The 17,480-nt window shown below is 42.7% G+C and overlaps 1 protein-coding gene across 6 annotated transcripts in view; it reads right to left on the bottom strand.

Annotated features, from left to right (window-relative positions):
• The window catches only part of SWT1 (SWT1, RNA endoribonuclease homolog), an 86,265-nt gene that overhangs the window by 22,528 nt on the left and 46,257 nt on the right, over nucleotides 1-17,480 (bottom strand). The window contains exon 17 of one of the 6 annotated variants that reach the window (XR_003092078.1): nucleotides 11,657-13,032. The exons of the other annotated variants lie outside the window; for them this stretch is intronic. The gene's annotated coding sequence lies outside the window, so the exon portion shown is untranslated. The remainder of the gene's footprint in view (nucleotides 1-11,656; nucleotides 13,033-17,480) is intronic. 6 annotated transcript variants of the gene reach the window in all.

The raw sequence follows: 17,480 nt of genomic DNA, 5'->3' as shown, positions 1-17,480 counted from the left end.
GGGGGGAAGGAGGGGGGAAGAGCTTTGTCTTGATGCTTCCCTCTGTTCCTGAACTGGTCTAGGAGGGGAAAGCAGCAGCCAGCACCACCTCCTGTCCCTTCCCCAAATCAGGCAATGCCCAGCCTGGGGAATAGGCTGGAGATTTTGCCCTGCTGCTCCCTCCTCTCTGCTGCTGGTGAGCAGAAGCAGAAGGAAGAGGGCTTGCTCCCCATCCATCCCCCAGACCTCAGTCTGGGGAAAGCGTGCAGAGTCTTTCCCTGCTGCTCCACTCCCTTGAGGACTGAGAGGAAATGGAGTAGCCACTGTTTCCCTTGCACCCCAGTCTGGTGAAGACACAAAGAACAGGAGAGAAGGGGCAACTGCAGGCTGAATAATGTATACTTCCTCTCCCAGAAAGAGTTCTACAGGTAAAAAGTTTTGAAAAACTTCTACCTGTTGATATGCACACCTGTTCATGGCCATATTCACTCCATACTTATTACATCTTTTTCATTTTTTGAGATGTCAACAAAAGATAATCATTTCCAAATGTCGTGGTATTTCTTGGTTGGAATTAAAATACATTTCAGGGGTGGAGAAAGAGGTGCGAAAACCAGATCGTACTACTGGATAAACAGGCCACTATCATTAGTAATTCCAATGTAGACTTCTACAGCAAAATTACTTTAAAAGCTCCTAAGCTCCTGGCATCTATAACTGTATCACAGTTAAGGCTGACATTGATTGGCTGTGAGTGGTCATCAAGCCAAAATGCTGATTCAGCTGACAATCCTTCTCAGGTACATTAGGATGTCAGTTTAACGACCAAGTCATTATCTACAACACAAATAAATTACCATACTAAAACCTGGAGAATGTGGTTTCCATAGCTGACAATTTTTTTTATAGCTCACTGCACTAAATTATCCATGTGTTCAAATATAGAAAACAACAAAATAAATTTGCATTTTTTAATTATCTGCATTCAAGGTCAATACTTTCTGCCCTAGACAGTAGCAAGGTACAATATGCATACACAAAGAATCTGGCAGATGTAGCAGGCAGTCAGGAAGATCATGGGTACCTGAGGGGCAGATGTGAAGTATAAACTGTTGAGGGGAACACCAGGCTGGGAAATTTGTGGGGGTTTTGGCATGGCAGCTCTGGGCTATGCCATTCTGGGAGGTAATGTATTCTATATCCCCCAGTAACCATTATGCTCTGCTGTGGCTCAGTAAGTGATACAATGACTTTGGGTGGAAGTGAGCCCATCATACAGCTCAATACCTGCCATGCATTCTGGGTCACAGGAATCCACATATGAACGCTAAACAAGATGAGACACACAGGAGGTATGCCTTTTCATTCATTTTTTAACTTTTTATAACTGTTCAGGGCTCGAATTAAATCTCAGACAAAGGGGTGTTTTGGTAAACTTTGACAAAAGTGAGTTCAGCCACTATGGTATTGTGCAATATTGAAAGAACTACACAACCACTATAAATAGTGAAAAAAAGCTGCAATAAGAAACTTCAGACATTGGCCTAAAGGCTCTCACAGATTTTAACAATCCGAGTTTAAGAAAAATCAGTTCAGCACTTTAATATTTTGAGAAGACTTTCTTCAAACATGCGATTATCAATTAGAAGAATCTGAATGAAAGGGAATTCCAAAATTGGACAGTTTTTAGGGGACCTTCTCCCATTTGAATTCTCCTGCTGATGGATATAAAGTAGATAGGACCCTGCGTATGTTGGTCCATATTCCCAACCCTTAAAAGCAAAAAGATTAAAATAGGTTGGCCTTCCTCTAAAAAGGAAACAATGAGCCAATTGGCAAAGCAGCATTGGACACGACAGTTTTCTCAGATTTTTATTTACTGTGCACTTGTTCTAGCCCTGGGGTGCCCAACCTGCAGCACAGGTGCCACAAATGGCACAGGCAACCTGTGTGTGGTGCATGGCAGACTGGGGAGGAGAAAGACCATTGCTATCAGTGACATAATAAGTAGAGTTGCAGAATATGGGGGGTGGGAGGGGTGGAGACACGACTCCAAGACTGGGGGAGGAAGAGGGGCACAGGATATGACAGCAGGGGAGAAGAGGAGGGAAAACCTAGGTTCTGAGGGTGGGGGCAGGAGCAACACTCTTACCCAGGACAGGAACACCAAGTCCCAGCTTAACTATTGCTACTGGCACATGTGCTATGCTCACCCTGGCTGTTGCTCTTAATGCAGCAGCTGCATCAGCCACAGCAACTGGGGACTGTTTTGGAGTTCTCATGGAAAGACAAGTCTACATATTTTTCTTTAAAAATGTAATTGAAGAATGATGGTTTTCTGAATACTGATTCATAGAATGACAGAAAATTACGGTTGGAAGGGACCTCAGGAGATCATCTAGTCCAACCCCCTGCTCAAAGCAGGACCATCCCCAACTAGATCATCCCAGCCAAGACTTTGTCTAGCCAGGTCTTAAAAACCTCAAAGGATGGAGATTCCACCACCTCTCTGGGTAATCTGGTCCAGTGCTTTACTACCCTCCTAGTGAGACAGTTTTTCCCAATATCTAGCCTAAACTTCCACTGCTGCAACTTGAAACCATTACTCATTGTTCTACCATCTGCCACCGCTGAGAACAGTCTAGCTCAGCGTTTCCCAACCTTTTTTCCCCATGGCAAACTTACCTAAATAAAAAAGCACCACAGCACACCAGATGCAGAAGCGGTGGGGAGGGGTGTGCAGCCAGCCGGACAGTATTTTGGGCTGGAGCCACGCTCCCCATCTGTCTGTCTGCAGCAGCACCAGGTGGGGGGTGTGGCTCCAGCCCAAAATACTGTGGCACACCTGGACGTGTCTGATGGCACACCAGTTGGGAAACGCTGGTCTAGCTCCATGCTCTTTGGAACCACCCTTCAGGTAGTTGGAGGTTGCTCTTAAATCCCCCCTCAGTCTTCTCTTCTCCAGACTGAAGAAAGCCCAGTTCCCTCAGCCTGTCTTCATCAGCCACGTGCCCCAGCCACCTAACCATTTTTGTTGCCCTTCACTGGACTCGCTCCAATTACATCCTTTCAGTTGGGGGCGGGGTGGGGGGAGGCGACAAAACTGGACAGTACTCCAGATATGGCTTTACCATTGCAGAAGAGAGAGGAATAGTCACTTCCCTTAATCTGCTGGAAACATTCCTACTAGTGCAGCCCAGGGCAACAAGGGCACATTGTTGGCTCATATTCAGCTTATTGTTGTCCACTGTAACCCCCAAGTCCTTTTCTGAAGAGCGGCTGCTTAGCTAATCAGTTCCCAGTCTCGGTGCATGGGACTGTTCCATCCCAAGTGCAGGACTTTGGGCTTGTCCTTATTGACCCTCATGGGATTTCTTTTGGTCCAACTCTCCAATTTATCAAGCTCTCTCCAAATCCTAGCCCTACCCTCCACTATATGCACTACTCCCCGCCCAGCTTGGTGTCATCTGCAAACTTGCTGAGGCTGCACTCCATCCTATCTTCCAGGCTGTTGATGAAGATGTTGAACAAAACTGGCCCCAGGACTAATCTCTGGGGCACTCCACTTGATGCTGATTGCCAGCCAGACAGTGAGCCATTGCTTAATACCCTTTGAGCCCAACCATCCAAACAGCTTTCTATTCACCTTACAGTCCATTCATCCAACTCGTACTTCCTTAGCTTGCTTGCAATAATGCTGTGGGAGACCATATCAAAAGCCTTGCTAAAGTCAAGGTATACCATATCCACTGCTCTCCTCACATACATTAAGACAGTCATCTCATCACAGAAGGCAGTCAGGTTGCTCAGACATGACTTGCCCTCAATCAGTCCATGCTGACTGTTCCTCGTCATGTCCAAGTGCTTAGAAATGGATTCCTTGATGACCTGCTCCATGATTTTTCCAAAGACTGAGGTGCGGCTGACTAGTCTGTAGGTCTCTGGATCTCCCTCCTTTCCTTTCTTAAAGATGGGCATTATATTTCCCCTTTTCTAATCATCTAGGTTCTCTCCCAACCACCACAAGTTTTCAAAGATAACGGCCAGCAGCTCTGCAATCCTATCAACCAATTCTTTCAGCACCCTTGGGTGCATTGCATCTGGCCCATCAAACTGTACATGTCCAGCTTTTCTAAACAGTCTCTAACCTGTTCTTTCACCACTGTCAGCTGCTCACCTCCTCCCCAGTCTGTGCTGCCAGGTACAGTAGTCTGGGAGCTGACCTTGCCTGTGAAGACTGAGGTGGAAAAGTCATCGAGTACTTCAGCCTTTTCCACATCATCTGTCACTCTAGTCATGAGGCTTTATCCCAGTCAACTTATTAAACAGAAATTTTCCAGAGTAGGCATTGATTGAACCAGGCAGAGCTGGTCTCCAGTGCTATTAATTATCTCCTATGAAGATAAGAACTTGGAAGTCTACATATTTTTGTTTTGAGGCTCAAAAAATACCACTAAGCTACTAAATGAAACTGAAGAAAGAGTAAATTATCACTGCCTTTCCCTAAAAATAAGAGACATGAATAAATCCAAGCAGTGGCTCAGACAAAAGAAAGCAGTTTGGCATGCTGTTTGTGGGGGGCAAAAGCAGGAGAGTGCTTAGGAGTACTGGCCCTGGAGAACAGGAAGCCCTTGTGGGTCTCTTCATACCCCACAGGTATTCTGCTGTCTTGGCTTATGACGGTGACGATCCTATGTACACAGTACAATAACTTCAACATGAATAATTGTATGCATCTGTAAGCCAGCTCTGAGTCTTCAAGTATCCTGGAACTAATGACTAGAAGACAGAGTAAGAAGGATTCTTGTCTGAAATGTTAGGAGAGAAAGGGGGGAAATCAGTCTTCTAAAGGGCTAGGCTAGCTAAACTAGCAAGAAAGGCATTATATGAACAGCAAAAGGACCAGATTAAGAAGGGAAAACTAACACACACTCAATTACTACAACTATCAAAGATGCTGATAAAATTAAGTGAGGGACAGAAAAGGAAAAAAATCCTATGGCTATCTAAACATGAATGGTAGTAATCTGGGTAACAAATAAAGGGAACAAGTTATTCACTTATCAGCAAAAAATAATCAACTTAGTATTACTAAAGCCTAGCAGAAAGATTTGAAAGATTGGAATATTAAAATCAAGGGTCAAGAAATGAGTGAAGGTACCAAACAGGAAAGTAGAGAGAGAATGGAGTGCAAGTCATTGACTCACTCAGTCATCGTGAATACCTACAGATCAATATCCCAAGAGATGATGCACAAGATTGGGTAACTGGTTGCTGTCTGAGGTGATAACTGAGTTATCAATAATTTCTTATAACACTTAAGAAATTATTGATAACTCTTAGAAATTCTGACAATGATTTAGTATCAGAGCATGTTTTTTAGGCTTAAGTTCCTCATAATAAAATAAGATTGCCAGTCATCTTGTTGCCCACTACAGTTGGTTATCACCTCAGACTGACTTTTAGGTGTATGATCAGGTCCTCTATTTTCATCAGGACAAGGCTCTCTATACTGCATTAAGAGCAACAGCCAGGGTGAGCACAGCACGTGCACCAGTAGCAATAGTTAAGCTGGGACTTGGAGTTCCTGTCCTGGGTAAGAGTGTTGCTCCTGCCCCCACCCTCAGAACCTAGGTTTTCCCTCCTCTTCTCCCCTGCTGTGTATACTGAGTATAGAGAGCCTTGTCCTGATGAAAAGAGAGGACCTGATCATGCACCTAAAAGTCAGTTACTACTTTAGTGCAAATGAATGCAACTTAAATTGTAATTGTTATGTGCAAACATACCCAATATCCAGTAATTTGTAGGTAGCACCTTAAAAAAGCAATTACACAAAGCTGATGACAATTATGAACCAAATCAGGTGGGAGAAAGAAGTTACAGATGCAAATATGTATGATAACTGGGAACTTACGAAAATTTTGCTAAATGTCCAGAATGCCATAATTGCACAATTGAGAAAAGCAGCTACGTGGATTGAACACAAACATGGTTCAGGAGAAGAAGGGAAAGACTGAAATCCTATCTACTAATCTTACCAAACAAGCTTTTAAGTGGAGTCTCCATCAACAGAAGTTTTTAAATCAAGACTGGATGTTCCCCCTCCTCATCCCCTTTCTCTTCTTCAACATTGTGATTTAGTTCAAATAGTAATTAAAACCAGGAAACCCTATGGCCCATGTAGGAAATCAAAGAAAATGATTGCTAGTCCCTTCTGGATTCAGGTTATAAACTCGTACATCTGAAAACTTGCTCAAGATGGTACAGTATTTTAGTTGTACTCACTAAAAAAAAAAAAGTTGCATAATTTCCCCCCAAATATCTGGATATAGAAAGAAGTTATTACATAACTTCCCCCACAAATTCTTCAAAAGTCAGTCTTTATAAAATGTGCCTATTATTGTTTTCTACTAAATACCAAAGAGTCTTGTAACAAAAGCATTACAGGAAATTATAAACATGCTTGTGAGTCAGCATCATCATTTTAGAAAATGGCAAATAAGAGAACATCACAATTTTATAATCCTCTACTGTTCCTAAATAGACCATGTTCCTTTCCGGTCCTGCAAGCACCACTTTGCTTTAAACAATAGGTTCTGTTTTAAACAGAAGATGGATGCAAAACTAGGCTTTGAGACCCAGAAACCTCTTAAAGTTTGGATTACTGCCCTCCAGAAGTATTCTGGGAACCAAAGAATGTTCGAGGAGCCCATCCCACCAAAATTAAGTATTCAAGAAATGAAAGTTAAATAAATTGTAATGGGAAATTTAATGATGAAATGTGGATTATATAAATGATTATACAGTACAGGGAAGTCATATCAAGGTAACTATTAAAATTATGATAAAATGTAAAATTCACCTAAAGAATTTAAGATTTAATTTCTTTAAGTCCTAAAGACTTAATAAACCTCTACTAGGTGGCCAGCCTGTTAAGGGAAAAGTACTTCTTACATAGGTTTCAAAAACTAAGTTTTTAAGCAGCACTAATTTTGGCTCAGCTGCAAATGGGCAATTCAACAAGAGCAGAGTTCAAGACTGAACAGTGAAATTCCAAGGTGGACCTCAATTTTTATATTCAATTGCCTGATCCAATTTTCCTAATAGACTGTATTTTAATTAATATGCTTATTTGTATTCCTTATTCAAACTACATCTTGTCCTAAGCCAGATCTAACTAGCATAAAACTAGTAAGCAAACTCTAAATTACCTTTAGCTGACTATATTTCCCTCTCTTTATCCAGGTTCTGTATGTGTGAATTCGCTCTTATGTGATGACCCTTTTTATACCAAAAATGTGTTATATGCAAGGTAAATTCACTCTTATGCGATGGGTGTGGTGGAAACCCGCAGTCAGCTGCTTTGTGCGGTGCATTGTGGAAGTGACGCACACCAAAATATAGCCTCCTGTGTAGATCTGTGCTCCTCACTCATTGTCTGCAATACGTGTTTCTGTAGTTGCCATCTCCATTATGATAGTGCCCTGTGCTTGTGTTTACTGTCGGGAAGTACCAAAATTGCCTTGTAAATGTGATAGAAATGGGTCTGGGGAGCAGTACAGTCGAGGTCTTGAAACTTATCCCTATTTGTTACATTGTAAAGTGGGTGGCCTTTATGCGACTTCAAGTTATGCACCATTTTCCAGGAACGCATGTACAGCATAAAGCAAGGTAAACCTGTACTTCTAATCTCTCTCACGCCTTCTAAACTCGTCTCCTCTATGATACTCTCTTGTCTGCTCACTTCCTTTGTCTCCTTCTCTTACCCACAACTCTGGTCAAGTGAATGCAAGAAAATGCTAAACTATATTGTCATTATGCAGCTTGGGGGCCTACCACCAGAACATAAAGTCTTATATTGTATCCCATCACTTTATCTCAGCCTCTGTTGCTCATGCTTATCTAGTTTCACTGGGAATATTTAGTTCTCAGCTGGGAAAGTGTATCTAAAAGCAGACTCCAGTTTCATAAACACATCAAGTTAAAGGAAGGCTGGAACCAACTGGCTAAGCAGCAGCTCTGCAGAAAAGGACCTGGGGGCAACAATGGACAATAAGCTGAATATGATCCAACAATGTGCCCTTGTTGCAAAGAAGGTGCTCTTGGCATAGTGGGCTGCATTAGGAGGAGCACTAGCAGATCAAAGGAAGTGATTCTTCCTCTCTCTTCTGCACTGGTAAGGCCACATCTGGAGTAGTGTCCAGTTTTGGGCCCCCTACTACAGATAGGATGTAGACAAGTCCAGTGGAGGGTAACAAAAATTATTAGGGGGCAACAGGGGCACATGATTTATGAGGACAGGCTGACGGAACTGGGCGCATTGAGTCTGGAGAAGAGTGGGGATTTAATAGCACCCGCTAACTACCTGAAGGGTGGTTTCAAAGAGGATGGAGCCAGACTGTTCTCTGTGGTGGCAGATGACAGAACAAGGAGCAATGGTCTCAAGCTGCAGCAAGGGAGGTTTAAGTTTGCGTGAAAGATCCAAGTGTACTCACCCAGTGCGTCCTCCCGACTACGAGCTCCAGGCCAACCAGAATAAAGTCTCCACGCTACAGCGGGAGCTGCCGGAATGCACCAGATCCACTTTAACACCTCACCAGGTGAAGCAGATTGGTGGGTCGCAGCGGCCGGGGCAATATCCGTGGCCAAGCAGAGGACCAAAGGAGGCGAGTGAACGGAAGCCGGCAGGCAGATAGGAGGATGGCTGTGTCCTACCTGAGACTGAAGCCCTGAAGATGAGCAAGAGACTGGTAGGGTCTTAGGGCTCGGAGGAGCCTTCATCCAAGGGAAGGGAGAGAGGGCAATCTCCCCCTTGGCTTATCATTTTCTTCGTTTGGACAATGATTAACCTGCTGCCGCCATCCAATCAAGGTGGATGCAGCGGCAATCAAAGTAGAAGAATGAGAGGAGTGGGCGTTTTCCTTCTCCAGCCCGGTTCCTTCTTTTCGTTTAGTGTTAATTTGACCGTCACCGGCAGTCAATTGACACGACCGCAGCAGCAAAGAGAGGCAGATACCCCCTCCTGTGGCTAGCCTTTCATTAACTGCTTCTGGCAAGCGAGAGAGAGAGGGAGAGGGAAGGGAGACTCGGTCCATCCCAATCGCAGAGGCTCAAACATCTGAGTGAAGACAGACCAAGTAAAGGGAGTAGCCTTGATCCCAACAATCTAGAAAGGGACCTGACAGGTCCAATAAATTCTCTTTCCAGTTTTCTGTTTCATCTGCCAGTTTTTTTCTTCTCGGTGGTGTGGTAACCTGAGCATGAATCAGATGCTGGCAGTGATCGGGACAGTAACATCAACACCCACCCCTCTCCCACTTCCTTAACATCTCCAATGACCATCAAAAAAAAAAGTCATCGCAGGTGGGAATAAAAGGGAGAGAGAGAGAGAGCGCACCACCCTGAACAGGCTGGCAGAGGGTACGACATGCAGGAGAAGACTAGTGAATGTCCGTCAGGCACAAGAGCACACACCCTTATCCGGTGGTGACCGAACAGTTTGATATTAGAATAAACTCTCTTAGTAGGAGGGTAGTAAAGCACTGGAACAAGTTGCCCAAAGAGGCTGTGGAATCTCCATCCTTTGAGGTGTTTAAGACCTGGCTAGACAAAGCCTTGGCTCGGATGATATAGTTGGGAATGGTTCAGCTTTGAGCAGGGGCTTGGACTAGATGACCTCCTGAGGTCCCTTCCAATCCTATGATTTTATAAATCCTCTGTACAATGGTTCTCATTAGGGATTAGAATCTCAGGTTTTTACCCATCACAGTATTTACTTACAGCTATTTATTTCTTCCCAACATTTAATACTACATATAAAATAATGATCCATGGAAACCTTTTATACTGAATCCCTGCATTTCAAGACAGCTAGCAATATATAGGTTGTAAATCGGCCTATGCTGTATAGTTTAGATCCAGGTCCTAATTCTCCTGAAATTTAGACTGGGAAGCTATGGAAGCAGAAACTAGTTAATGCTGGCTAAGCTGCAAGTTTCCTTGCCTTTTGGTGATTATATTCATGAGATTTCCACCAAAAAAAAAGCTTTCCCCTTAACAGAGGTAAGGTAACAGAGTTATGTTACTACACAGACACACCCCTAAAAATATTTCCTACTTCTACGGTAAAACAAATCCCTAATAGCACATGACACCTATACAATTTACTAACAACTGAAGAACACCTTATCCCAATGTGTTTTCCATTTGGTACAGTATTTGGCATATAAAAAAATAGCCAGATTGGAAGCTGGCCAAGGAAGTGGGGTTAACATGACAGTTCTTGCAAAAAAGAACGCTTATCTAAAAGGATAAGAACTTCAAGTTTCATGAGATATGGAAACTCAATAACACAGGCACTGAGTACCTTGAAGCACTGGATACACAAGTGTCATTTATGAGCCACAATATTTTCCTACAGCAACATTTCCCATGGAGATTTTTCATCCAAACACAGCCCTAGCTATACCTATTTAGTTTATGAAACTGCCATAATATGACCAAAGCAACATCTGTATATGTACATGATATATATCTGCTGCTCTGCACAAAATTACTATGATTAGCTTTTAGTAGGCATCTGTCTGTCTTGTGAAATGATAGAATTATGCTGGAGCATGAGTTCGCTGAATGTAATCCTTGCTTGAAAATAAAGTGAAGCTGGAGTGACCTCTCCAGGGAACAAAAGCCTGGGCAGTATATATGGAGACACTGAAATATCTACATATCAGTGTTCCCCTCTTGGCCTTGCTGGTTTAATCCAAAGGAAAGGCAGGTGCCAGTATGTCTGGAACCAGCTTGGCTGCAAGAGCTGCCAAAGCAAAGCAGTCTATCAGGGCTTCACTCCTAAACTGGCTGCTGACCAGGGTTAAAGAGCCTAGTCTATACTATCATGGAACATTGATGTAATATAGAATTTCATTAGCATCAAGAAGAGGGATCTATTATGGCCTAGGATTAGGATTTTTTCAGTTACTTCAGATTCCTAGAAAATATTCCAACAGTACACAAACTACTCTATAATGGGATTAATGATAGCCAAATCCCTTTGTAGAAAGTCCTTTAAATAATGCTTTTTTTGCAGGCTTTGTACACAATAGACTATACTCTGTTTTTTATCATATGTAATTCCTGCTCATGATATACAACATCTGCTCTGGGATACATTGCACCACATTTATCTACAACACCTCCCACAGCCCCTGGCTATGCGGGTGCTTCTCTTCCACGTTTCCCACTGAGAATATCTTCGTTGCATAGTGACTTCAAGCAAATGGAAACTGAAGTACAAACATGTAACCCCACGTTATTTAAAAGTTCCCTTCCAGCCAGCGTGGGTTTAGTGCTGTCTGGGCCCTTTCGACTTAGCAGGACGTTAGGTATCTCTGTTTCATCTAGCCTGAAGTGAGGGGTGTTGATGTTCGCTGTGCTCCTTTGATTTTCCTGATGCTCAGCTTTAGTGCTGTACGGACCCAACAAAAATTCTGTATTGGACTTTTGATCTCTGTCAGATCAAAAGTGACATTTCAGAGGCTGTCACATCTTTTTAAAAGTTGATTCGTCTAGTATGGTGGGAAGGGTGGGTTATGCCAGGAGCATTTCTTGGGAGCTTTTTTCAGGGTTTAATATTCACAGTGTGTATTGCTACAAAAATGACAGTAATTGCTCTAACGCACACCTTTGTTTTGCTGTTGTCTACTACCCGATAAAAGCCATATGAGTTGTTTCCCTACGTTGGGTTGCAGAACACAGGTGAATTAAAATGGTCTTTCCTGCCTAATGCAGGGGTTGGGCCCGATGATCTTGCAAGGTCCCTTCCAGCCCCTTACAATCTATGAACCTATGAAAAACAAACATGTAAATGCAGTCCATGAGAGACAGAAACTGTTATCCACACTTTACAGACAGGGAAACAGAGATAGAGATATTAATTTACTTAGATTAGAATCTATGAGAGCTGCTCAGACCATGGCTTTTAAATTTAATACAGATTCAAGCAGTTAGAGGTAGGAAAATAATGCCCAGCACTTTCCAAGTTGAGCATTATTCTTCATCTTATTTCTAAAGTATGCTGCCAGAGTACATATAAACATTAATGACAGAGTTACTGGGGGACTCCAGGTCAGAGGCCTAGTGCCTGGACTAAAAGCTTGGCATGATGTGAAGACAAAAAGCAAACTTGACATGACCAGAAACAAAAGACATTGGTTACTAATCTGTGGAACAGCTAATTACTAGACGAAATCAGCCAACAGAAAGTAGAACCAGTTTTTGTACAACTGCAAATCCCTAACTATTTTTAACTGAGTCTATTCCCAAGTGTTCAATTTGGTAGCTTTGCCAGTGGAGCATTGTGTAAATGTGTATTAAAAACGTATTTCAGAGGGACTCTGCTATACTCTGAATCTCATGATTCTCTGTAGTACTATGGTAGATTGTTAAAATATTTATGCTTTGCTTGCATAAGAATTTACAGTCCCTCCTATTACAGCTTAAGTCATTACACTTACAATTAAATTTAAAATTAAAGAGTTAGCATCCAAGCCTTAGCCAAATACAAGTGCTTCATGACAATGACCGTACAACATTGTAGACTGTTTATATTGTATTTTAACATTCTTTTGCTATGTTCTGAGTGAACGATTCTTTCATACAGTGCATCTCATCCATTACCAACTGATCTTTTGTATGCATCTGGTGAAATTTAAGTCATAGTTACCGCAGACTCTCTTGAAAAAATTCTGCATCAATGTCCAACTAATCCTGTAATTTGCATAAGTGAACAATACAAGGTCATTAATGTCTCCTCCTTCACTGAAATCTTGAACAAAAAACTTTAAACGCACTAGAGACTAAAAGAATTCTGTTCATGTCAGAACTTCAAATCCTGGCCAACAAACATGTAATAATGTTCAGATACTTCTGACAAGACTGAGGGTAAACATTTAAGTTGATGCAAAGTCTGTCCAAGTCGTAGCCTGGGAATGAAGGGAAAGCGCTAGCATCTAGACTATGAAATGAGTTATACTGCAAACTTATCCACTGGAGTTGGTTCTGTTGTGGAAACAAGAAAAAAAAAAATAAAACTTTAGCATATGAACTTGTTACTAATACTGTTCAAATATCTACAAGTGATTTTACAGCAATGCAACTTCAAAACAATCTCTTAATTAGTAGTTTCCCTATCCTAAATTTGGCAGTTTTATTTTTCTTGCAGCTTGATTCATACTACAAGGCTTTCTAGATTTTAAGTTTTGGTTTTTTAACTTGTCTAAATACCTCCCCTCCTTCCCATGCACATGCTGCAGTAGGTGGAAAGAAGAAGACAGTGAAAGGAAGATGACACCATCTGAGTTGTCCTTAATCATCCAGTAAAAAGTATACATGCAAGAAACTTTGCTGCTGCCAAGCTAACAACTGATAAAAAGCATGTTGAAGGCTTATCTCAGTGTACGAGTTCTCTCTTTTTCTTCCACTTATTCCTTCCATTGAAGCTTGTATAGTCAATGCCCTTCAAGGCTAGTTCTCTAGTGAACTAGCATATGGGTAACAGATGGAGGAACCATCTGAATTTTAGATGATTCAGTTTGGTCCATACACAGTGAGAGTAAGGAAAGACCATATGCAGGAGAAAGAAGCAACAAGACAGGCATAAAGGAAAGAACAAATCATAACTATTCAAAGATGGGTATTGACATAGACCCAGGGCTCTTATTTAAGAAGTATATACCCATCTGAATGATGAAAGAGTAAATCAGGCCTTTCCTATGCTAGCAAGAGTTCTATTGCTGGTATTTCATTTGAGGAAATCATATAAAGCAGGTGGGGGGAAGAGGGGCAAAACATGGCCCGTGGGCCAGATCTAGCCTGCCAGGCAAATCTATCCAGCCCGAATTTAGGTAAGGGTACCACCAGGCTGGGCCCAGGGATCCCCATGGGTCAGGAGTGCAGAGAGCTGTGCTATGAGGCCAAGCTGGGCTGGCCCTGCACAGTGCAGGAGCACAGGAGCTGCATGATATGGGGCTGGTTGGGACTGGACCCACACACTGTCATCTCACGTGGCCAAAAACTCTGGTAGGAGCGTGGGAAGCTGTGTGTTATGGAGTCGGTCCAGGCTGGCCCCGCACCCTGCCACCACGTGCACATGGGCCTGGGGTGGGAGCACAGAAGCCACACACTATGGGGCAGGTGGGACTGGCCCCACACACTGCCACCATGTGCGGCTGGGGACTCAGGAGGAAGCTGCAGCTATGGGGCTGGGTGGGCCTGGCCACGCATGCTGCTACAATGTAAAGCTAGGGACTTCGGCGGTAGCACTATTGGGCCATGTAGGGCTGGCCCTGCACACTGGCACCACCCGAGACCAGGGACTGGGGTTGGAGAGTGGGAAGCTGCGCGCTATGTGGCTGGGAGGGGCTGGCCCCACTCACTACCACCACATGCAGCTCCAGGGACTGCCATACACCAGGGACTCTGAATACCTCTCCCACCCCCCACCATACCCACACACCCTCACACACTCCTACCACAACCACATACCCCACAGCCACACTTGTCCACACCCACCCACTCTTCAACCACACAGCCCCTACATACTTCCCCTTACCCCCACACACAACATAGTTTTACTCTTCTATTTTGAGCAATTATGCAATCACCTCTAGATGCACTATCCAAACAGATCAATCAGAACAAAAATATTTAAAAAATAAAATAAAAAAAAAAGTTGTAGTAGATGTTTAATTTATTTTAGTATACGATTAGTTTATTTTCCGGTTGCAAAATGGCAAGCCTCTCCCTCCCCCTCACAGAGTATTCCAGGGCAAGGGAAGGGACTTATGGTGGCAAAGGTCAGGGGGTTAGGGACAGAACTTCTGGTGCCAAGATGGCTACTGGGGCAGAGCACTTATCAAGGGGCGTGCCTACCGTTGCAGCCCTCAATAGCTTGCCAAAACGCATTAAATGGCCCTCCAGCTGAAATATTGCCCACCCTGACAGTTTCATAGTTGGTAAGGTCAAAAGGGACCTGAGTAGATCATCAAATGCAACCCCCCTGCCATGGGCAGGAAAGAATACTGGGGTCAAATGACCCTGGCTAGGTGATTGTCTAGCTTCCTTCTGAAGACCCCCAGGGTAGGAGCAAGCACCACTTCCCTTGGAAGTTGGTCCCAGATCCTAGCCGTCCTGACTGTGAAGTAGTGCCTCCTGGTGTCTAGCCTGACCCTACTCTCAGTCAACTTGTGGCCATTATTCCCAATTACTCCTGGTAGTGCTTGGGGGAACAGGGACTCTCCCGTTCCCTGCTGGTCCCCCTGGTAAGTTTATAGATGGCCACCAGATCCCCTCTCAGCCTTCTCTTGTGGAGGCTGAACAGGTTCAGGTCCTGTAGCCTCTCCTTGTACGGCCTGCCCTGCTGCCCCATGATCATGCAAGTGGCCCTCCTCTGGACCCTCTCAATGTTGTCTACATCCCTCCTGAAGTACAGCGCTCAGAACTGGACACAGTACTCTAACCGCGGCCTGACCAATGTCGCACAGAGGGGGAGGATCACCTCCTTGGACCTGTTTGTGATGCATCTGTGGATGCATGACAAGGCGCGGTTAGCCTTACTGACCACGTCCTCACATTGGCGGCTCATGTTCATCTTGGAATCAATTATGACTCCAAGGTCCTTTGCTGCCTCTGTGCTGACAAGAAGGGAGTTCCCCAGCTTACAGGTATACTGCTGGTTCTCTCCCTAGGTGCAGTACCTTGCACTTGTCAGTACTGAATCCCATCCTATTCTCTTCCGCCCACCCCTGTAACCTGTCCAGATCTAGTTGTAGCTTGTCCCTCCCTCCCAGCATGCCCACCTCTCCCCACATCTTAGTGTCATCCACGAATTTGAACAAGGTGCTTTTCACCCCCTCATCCAAGTCGCTGATGAGTTCTACCAGTCTAATATGCATTGATGGTCAGGATTTTATCAAAAATAGTTGCTGGACTGAGATACAGTTAGAAGCTTGGGGTGAGGGGGAAGAGGAAAAAAAAGAAAATCACACCTTTACCCAGCACAAAATTTACATGTAGAGACTGGACCTTTAATTTGAATTGCTCAGGTTTGGAAAGGTCTGATCCAGTATATCAATTTGATTACTATCAATAAAAGCCATCAGCCTGTGTTAATATTATCGTACAATTGGAAAATCTAACACCACACTGATTCAGGCTAAGTAGGAGGGGTTATCTCCCCCCATACTATTTTTGAGAAGATCTTCTATACTTCTGTCTATACATAGACACAAGAAAAGAAGAATGTCTCATTGCTGTAATAGCGAAGTTCAATATAAAAACAGGGAAAAAAAGTCTAAAAAGGTAAGCCAGAGTTACAAAACCACTCCCAAAAAATGCCATGGCCTAAAAGCAGAGCTTATCAAAATTGTTTTATCCATTTGGTACCAACTACAGAAAAAATAGCATTGGCCAAAAACATTTTTTTCTACCATTAAAACATGATCAAATGGAAGTTAACAGTAGCACCATGCATTTTTAAGTACTGTGAGCTTAATTTTCAGATAAAAATGCCAGATGAAATCCAAAACATTCTGTATTTTGAATACTTCTGAAAAGTTCTTTAAAAGTTCTGAAAACCATGTGTTTTAGATATTAAGTTTATATTTTTAAACTTCAGTTTAAGAGTGTCTCTGTATCTGAACATTTTCTACGTGACACAAAGACTCTTCGTATTACATAAATGTTTGCCATTAGACATTACTAGCATGCTGGATCAGGGGAAAAGTCAGATAAAACATTTTATGCAACTAAACATGTTTCATTATATGCCACAAACACAATGACGGGGTTTAAACTTTTGATACATGACTGTTTTTTATTGCAAATGTCCTGCAATCAGTTAAAAAATTTATCTGAAAGCCTAGTTGGAAACTATGAAATACTCTAAAATTGGCAATAGAACAAGAGTACATTTTTCTTAGCATATTGAAGAAAAATGAAAATTCAAACTAAACACCTAGCTACACTTACTAAAGGTAAGTTTTAGGGTTTTTTTAAAAAGTCACGTTTTGGAGAGGAAGAATATTATGCTGGAAACATTTAGGTAACATGTTTCTTGCATAAAATTCTCCAGAGGCCAGTCTAGGCATATTTTTTCCCCCATTTCAATGCAAGCTATACCTGCCAAAAGAAACTGCTGGCTTAAGTCCCTCTAGGAAGCTTCTTTGCTATTCTAGTTTAAGTGTTTTAAGGAATGACAAAAACCTATTTTTAAGGGTCCCAACAGCATAGCTACTATATAAAAGTACAACTGTATTTAAAATAGTTAATAGTTCTATATTTAAAATCTTCCATAGGATTGAGCTAGTCTGAGTAAAATGACAATTTTTATTAATATTGATATTAATATTTAACACTTAGTGTCATTTACCATAGCATCTTGAAGTGTTTATTACAAACGCTGAGCTAAATCCACTGCAGAAAAAGTAGGTACAACTCCACTGAAGAAT

Source organism: Alligator sinensis, unplaced genomic scaffold, assembly GCF_000455745.1.
Source record: "Alligator sinensis unplaced genomic scaffold, ASM45574v1 scaffold1885_1, whole genome shotgun sequence".
In the NCBI taxonomy this organism is placed as follows: Eukaryota; Metazoa; Chordata; order Crocodylia; family Alligatoridae; genus Alligator; species Alligator sinensis.
The sequence above is the reverse complement of the archived record's forward strand: the minus strand, read 5'-3'. Positions and strand labels throughout refer to the sequence as shown.